Genomic DNA, 6,575 nt, shown 5'->3' with positions numbered 1-6,575 from the left:
TGATAATGGACTGAATCTCTGAAACTGTAAGCCAGCCCCAATTAAATGTTTGCCTTTATAAGAGTTGCTATGGTCATGGTGTCTGTTCACCGCAATGAAACCCTAAGTAAGACAGATAGGTAAGTTTTCTCTGACACAGTCATTTTTTTCTATGATTTTGATGACCATTGGTCTTTTGAATTTTGAGTTTCCTAGAGGATTCAGCTGACCATGCATATAAATACATATATTGTCTTTTTTGTTTGTTTGTTTTTGTTAACCCATGTCTCCCCATTCACAATACAGACCAGGCACAGTGGCCTAGGCTGAGGTGTACATAGGGTAGGTTTATTCTGCCTCCACTTTCTATACAGTCAGTGTAGGAACACAGCCTGTGGTAAGCATAGGAGGCCTATATTGTCTTTGTTTTGTTTTGTTTTTTATTTTTTGTTTTTGTTTTTGTTTTTTTTTTTGAGACAGGGTTTCTCTGTATAGTCCTGGCTGTCTTGGAACTCAGAAATCTGCCTGCCTCTGCTCCTGAGTGCTGGGACTAAAGGTGTGCGCCACCACACCCAGCTTATATTGTCATCTTGATGTCCTGGGTCACATCTCTATCCCTCACGACACATGTGAGCGTCCTTCAGCACATTCCCAGCCTTGCACTGAGTGTAGCCATTTTGGGGCCTAGCCACTTCACAATAGCCAAAGGGCAGGAACCCAAGCAGCCACTGGAATGTGAGTGGAGATGAACAAGATGAGGTATATACAAACAATGGAATACCAGTTGGCCTTTAAGAAAGATTTATGGCTGTTCAGTTAATTCCATTCCTGGGCTTGAACCAAGTTGCCAAGTAATTGGTTCAGGATTTTCTTTGGATATTTCTCAAGATACATTTCTAGTTATGTTTGAAGTGAGCATCTTTTTTTTTTAAGATTTATTCATTTATTCATTTTGTCTTATGTGAGTACACCATTGCTCTCTTCAGACGCACCAGAAGGGGGCATCAGATTTCATTACAGATGGTTGTGAGCCACCATGTGGTTACTGGGAATTGAACTCATGACCTCTGGAAGAGCAGTCAGTGCTCTTAACATCTGAGCCATCTCGCCAGCCCCTGAAGTGAATCTCTTTGACTGCTGCTATTAGAGTGAGGTTTGTTTTTTGCAGTGCTAGGGATTGAACCCATGTCTCATGCATGATAGGCAAGGACCCTACCACTGAGTTAAAACTCCAGCTAGGATGTTTAAATGATAAAAATTAAACATGCCATTGCTATGTGAGAACAGGGATTGACTTATGACCTGAATATTAAGCTGGTTTTTAATGCCTCCGATTGACATTCCAAAGACATTTTTCTGTTCCCAGTTGAAAATTAAAGTGCAGGTAGCCAGGCAGTAGCGGTGCATGCCTTTAATCCCAGCCCTTGAGAGGCAGAGGCAGAGCTGATGCTAACATACACTGCAATATGGATAAACCTCGAAGACATGAAGCTAAGGGAAATGAACCAGACATAAAAAGCAAAGTGAAATGATTCCACTTTTACGACGTACTAGACATTAGAGCTGAAGGAACAGCCATGGAGAGGCCAGTTTAGTGGATCGGGAGCTTCCGCTTGGGATGATGGAAAGCCCTGGAGGCAGGCAGTGATGGTGAACAACAGCAAAGGACCTGGTCATCATAAATTCTACACTTAAAATATTTCAGCAAGTCAGCCATGGTGGCACTTACCTCCAGGTGGGAAGATTGAGGGTTCAAGGTAGCCTGGGCTTCAGAGCAAAACCCTGTCGCAAGAAAGAAAGAAAGAAAGAAAGAAAGAAAGAAAGAAAGAAAGAAAGAAAGAAAAGGTTTAAAATGATAGATTGTATATATGTTTTCTAAAACTTTTTAAAGTAAGGTTTTAAAAGCCCTCTGGAGCCCATAGGACTGGGAGCAGGAACTGATGAGAAGGCTGCCTCTCTGAGAACTATCTTTTACAGTTTGCATACAAGGTGCCATGCAAACGTCCAAGGGAAGGACTCACCCAGCAATCCCAGCCAGCTACGAAGCCTATGGACCATAGCAACAACCAACAAGGCGTGATAACCTAAGGGCGCAGTAGTGGTACTCACACCTTGGCATAACCAACAGCTCTCTAATTGGACTTAAGGCCCACTCAATATGAGTAAAAGCATGTCTGCTACTGGAAACCTAGCCAACTACCTGAGGCTATTAAAGTTGTGAATCTTGAAGAACCTACAACTGCCACTTTACTAAACCAGTATAAGTCCTGACTACATTCTAAATAGCTGTCCTTATACCCACAGATAAGTATAATCCTCACCTTCAATCAAGAAAACCTGTTGCTTTGCAATGGATAAAGACCATTAAAGAAACCATACTAATCAAAGTGCAGAGTCATGGCACCCCATCCCAACTGATGCATTGACTACACAACTCCTGTACCTGAGGCTCAGGGATCATTTCAGGAAAGAACAAGTGCCTGTATGCACCAGAGGAACAAGGAGTTTGCTATGAGATTCCACTTCCTGGAGCTGTCAGAAGCTCTGCCCATAAAGTCTCACTAACATGGCTGCCTAAGCATGAACTGAACAAGGGCCACACCAATGGGCATGTTAAACATGCATGAACACTCCCGCGCACGGAGGGACACTCGGCATGGTGGTGTGTACCTCTAGTCAGGAGGCAGAGACAGGTATATCTCTGTGAGTTCAAGGCCAGTAAGTTCCAGGACAGTCAGGGCTCCATAAAGAGACCCTATCTCAAAATAAAAAGTATTGTATGAAAGAAAGTTGGGGCTAGAGAGAAGGTTCAGCAGTTAAAAGCATAAACTGCTCTCAGAGTTCAATTACCAGCACCTAGAACAAATGGCTTGCAACCACCTGTAACTCCAATTCCAGGGGGATCCCATACCTCTAACCTCGGCAGGTACCTGTATTCACATATACATGAACACACGCATGCACACACGCATGCATGCACCCTCTCTAAAGAAAGAAAGAAAGAAAGAGAGAGAGAGAGAAAGAAAGAAAGAAAGAAAGAAAGAAAGGAAGGAAGGAAGGAAGGAAGGAAGGAAGGAAGGAAGGAAGGAAGGAAGAAAGAAAGAAGAGAAGAGAGAAAAGAAAAGAAAAGAAAAGAAAAGAAAAGAAAAGAAAAGAAAAGAAAAGAAAAGAAAAGAAAAGAAAAGAAAAGAAAAGAAAAGAAAAGAAAAGAAAAAGAAAGCTGGTGTAGTGACACACACCTTTAATCCTAGCACTCAGGATCTCGGACCAGGCCAGCCTGGTCTACAGAGTGCGTTCCAGGACAAGCCAGTACTATATAGTGAAACCCTTTCTCTGAAAAAAAAGAAATGATACCTGACCAAATTGTATTCATCTCAAGTAGACAAGATCATTTCTACATTAGATAGCTAATTAACTAATAGATTTGCCACCTTGCCAAATTAGGGGAGAAAAAACATTTTCTCTCAATAAATAAAAGGTTTAACTAAATCTTACTATTCATTCAAGACAGATACAAATATGAATCCTTTGTCCACTAAAACACAAGCTCCTTAACCTTCAAAGGCTCATCAGTGGCAAATTCTCTTCTCAGTGACACTGCACGCCTCTTACAGGGACCAGAAAAAAATGGATATCTATTATCCACATGTGCAATAGTCACCCGAGGACACTAGAAATTTCAGAGAAATTATTGTTGTTAATAACAGTTCAGCAAATTACTGAATGCAAAAAAAATACAACATGCAAAGTCATTGAATTTGTACAATCAGCAACAAATTTCTTTTTTCCTTTTGAGACAGGGTCTTATCTGCTAACCCTGTAGCCCTGACTGGTCTTGAACTCACGGAGATCTGCCTGCCTCTGGCTCCTGATTGGTGGAGTTAAAGGTGTGCACTGTCACACCCAGCTTTAATAAGTTTTCAAAGGTAACCGTCTTGTATTAGTCACCTTTCCTGCTGCTAGGATAAACACCAAGATCAAAAGCAACTTCTGGAAGAAAGACCATTTTGGCTTATAATTCCAGAGGGTTGAGTGTCCATCTTGGCAGGCATAGTGGTGACAGGAGCAGGAAGCTGAGAGTTCCCATCTTCAAATACAATCAAAAACCAGAGAGAGAGAGAGAGTTGCTGCTGCATCCTCTGCCCGTCGCCATGGCTGCCTACAAGCTGGTGCTGATCCGGCATGGCGAGAGTGTCTGGAACCTGGAGAACTGCTTCAGCGGCTGGTACAACACCGACCTGAGCCCAGCGGGCCATGAGGAGGCGAAGCGCCAGGTGTTGCAAGATGCTGGCTATGAATTTGACATCTGCTTCACCTCTGTGCAGAAGAGAGCAATCCGGACCCTCTGGACAGTCCTGGATGCCATTGACCAGATGTGGTTGCCAGTGATCAGGACTTGGTGCCTCAATGAGCGACACAATGGGGGTCTAACAGGTCTCAATAAAGCAGAAACTGCTACTAAGCATGATGAGGCCCAAGTAAAAATCTGGAGACGATCTTACGATGTCCCACTGCCTCCCATGGAGCCTGATCACCCCTTCTACATCAACATCAGCAAGGATAGCAGGTATGCAGACCTTACTGAAGACCAGCTACCTTCCTGTGAGAGCCTGAAGGACACTATTGCCAGAGCACTGCCCTTCTGGAATGAAGAAATTGTCTCCCAGATCAAGGAGGGGAAAAGGGTCTTGATTTCTGCCCACGGCAACAGCCACAGGGCATCGTTAAACATCTGGAGGGTCTCTCAGAAGAGGCCATCATGGAGCTGAACCTGCCCACAGGCATCCCCATCGTCTATGAACTGGACAAGAACTTGAAGCCCATCAAGCCTATGTAGTTCCTGGGAGACGAGGAGACCGTGCGTAAAGCCATGAAAGCTGTGGCTGCTCAGGGCAAGGTGAAGAAGTGAAGGCCAGGAGGCAGATTCCTACCCCAACACCCTCCCTGCCTGTTCCTGCCTCCTGCACCCTCCCCAGCACCTGCCACACTGACTACATCTTTAGGATCTTAAGTTTAAGTTGTAGCTGCAGATGTGGGCCTGTGGCTCCCGTTTTCATTGTAGTCTTTTATCCCCCACACCCACTCCCTTTATAGAATCTAGTCAGAATAACACCTCTGGGGGTGCAGGTTCTCAGACCACATCGAGGGACAGCTCCCTGTACCAGGAGAGTTGAGAGACAGTAACTATAGTTTTTCTTAGGTCTTTGTTTACTAAGGGTCTGCTTAGGAAGAAGTCAGGGGGGAACTGTGCTGTGGTGTGACCAATGAGGAGAAGCTGCGGTCCAGTTTTGTCCCTGGAACCTGTCCTGCACTCTTCCTGCCATTAGGTAACTGGGGGCATAGTCATTCCAGTGGAGAGTGGAAGTAACCTCATGGTGACTTTAACCCTGCTTTCTCTGTGACCCTAAAGGAGCTGCTGGCCCTAGAAGGTTGGGGCCAATCTTGTCAAGTCTATGTTACATTTACTTTTACAAAAAAAAAAAAAAAAAAGTACATATACATATTATCAGCACCCAAAAACAACTCTGAGGTTGCTAGTGGCAGTCCTGTGTGGTCACCAGAAAATAAGCCATTCCTCATATCTGTGGGATAAACTCCTTGTACCTCTTGCTGTGTTTGGATTCCTTTGACTTGTTTTGTAGAGGTGAGTGCCCTTGGTTAATGTCCGAGTTTTTGTCTTTCACTGTCTGAGTCATGTTCCAGCTGCTTGACCTACCGTGTGGGTTCAGAGCCCGATCGGGCGTAACAACTAAGTCTCTTTCCAGATCAGTATAATAAAGGAGTGAGGTGCAATAAAAAACAAACAAACAAACAAAAACAGAGAGAGAGAAAGCGCTGGAAGCAGCAAACCCTCTTCCCAAGTGACACACTCCTCCAGCAAACCACACCTCCTAAACCACCCCCCAAAATGCCATCAACTGAGAATCCAGTATTCAAACATCTGGGCCCAAGAGGGACATTCTCATTCAACCATCAACATACCAAAATACAAACGGAAATGAATAAATATGACAAATTACGCAAGTGCTTTATGAAAAAGTATAAACTCACTGCAAATTTGGTTTTGTTATTTTGAGACAGGGTTTCTCTGGGTTGTCCTGGCTATCCTGAAACTCTGCAGACCAGGCTGGCCTTGAACTCACAGAGAGCCATCTGCTTCTCCCTCTTGAGTGCTGGGATTAAAGGTGTGCACCCCAACTGCCCAGCTCAAAATAAAAAATGGTAAGTTTATTTAGAATGTAATAAGATGCCTAGTCATTCTAATATGCTTTTCTTCTAAAATACTCTATTGAAAACTTTTTAAAAATTAATTTTTTATGTTTTCAGTTGTTTGGGGTGTGTGTCTGTGTGTGTGTGTGTGTGTCGTGTCTGTGTGTGTGTGTGTGTGTGTGTGTGTGTGTGTGTGTGTGTGTGTGTGTGTGTGAGTGTCGTGTCAGTCAATCGACAGTTTGCAGAAGTAGGATTCACTGTCTACCATGTTGGTCACATGGATCAAATCCAGGTCAGAAGTCTTGGCAGCAAGCGCCTTTACCCACTAAGCCATCTCACTGGCCCCAGTGTTTTAATTATAGTCAAACTTGCTGGGCACCTAACAG

General features: G+C 43.9%; 1 non-coding gene and 1 pseudogene across 1 annotated transcript; one reads left to right on the top strand and one right to left on the bottom strand.

Moving 5' to 3' along the window:
• Positions 1 to 260: 260 nt before the first annotated feature.
• Positions 261 to 392, bottom strand: LOC115032674 (small nucleolar RNA SNORA51). The gene has a single exon (XR_003838303.1). It is a non-coding gene; the product is annotated as a small nucleolar RNA SNORA51 (small nucleolar RNA).
• Positions 393 to 4,130: 3,738 nt separating this feature from the next.
• On the top strand, positions 4,131 to 4,888 carry LOC110305977 (phosphoglycerate mutase 1-like; annotated as a pseudogene).
• Positions 4,889 to 6,575: the final 1,687 nt, after the last annotated feature.

Source organism: Mus caroli, unplaced genomic scaffold, assembly GCF_978045245.1.
Source record: "Mus caroli unplaced genomic scaffold, Mus_caroli_1 scaffold_13, whole genome shotgun sequence".
Taxonomy (NCBI): Eukaryota; Metazoa; Chordata; class Mammalia; order Rodentia; family Muridae; genus Mus; species Mus caroli.
This window is presented reverse-complemented; position numbering and strand designations above follow the sequence as displayed.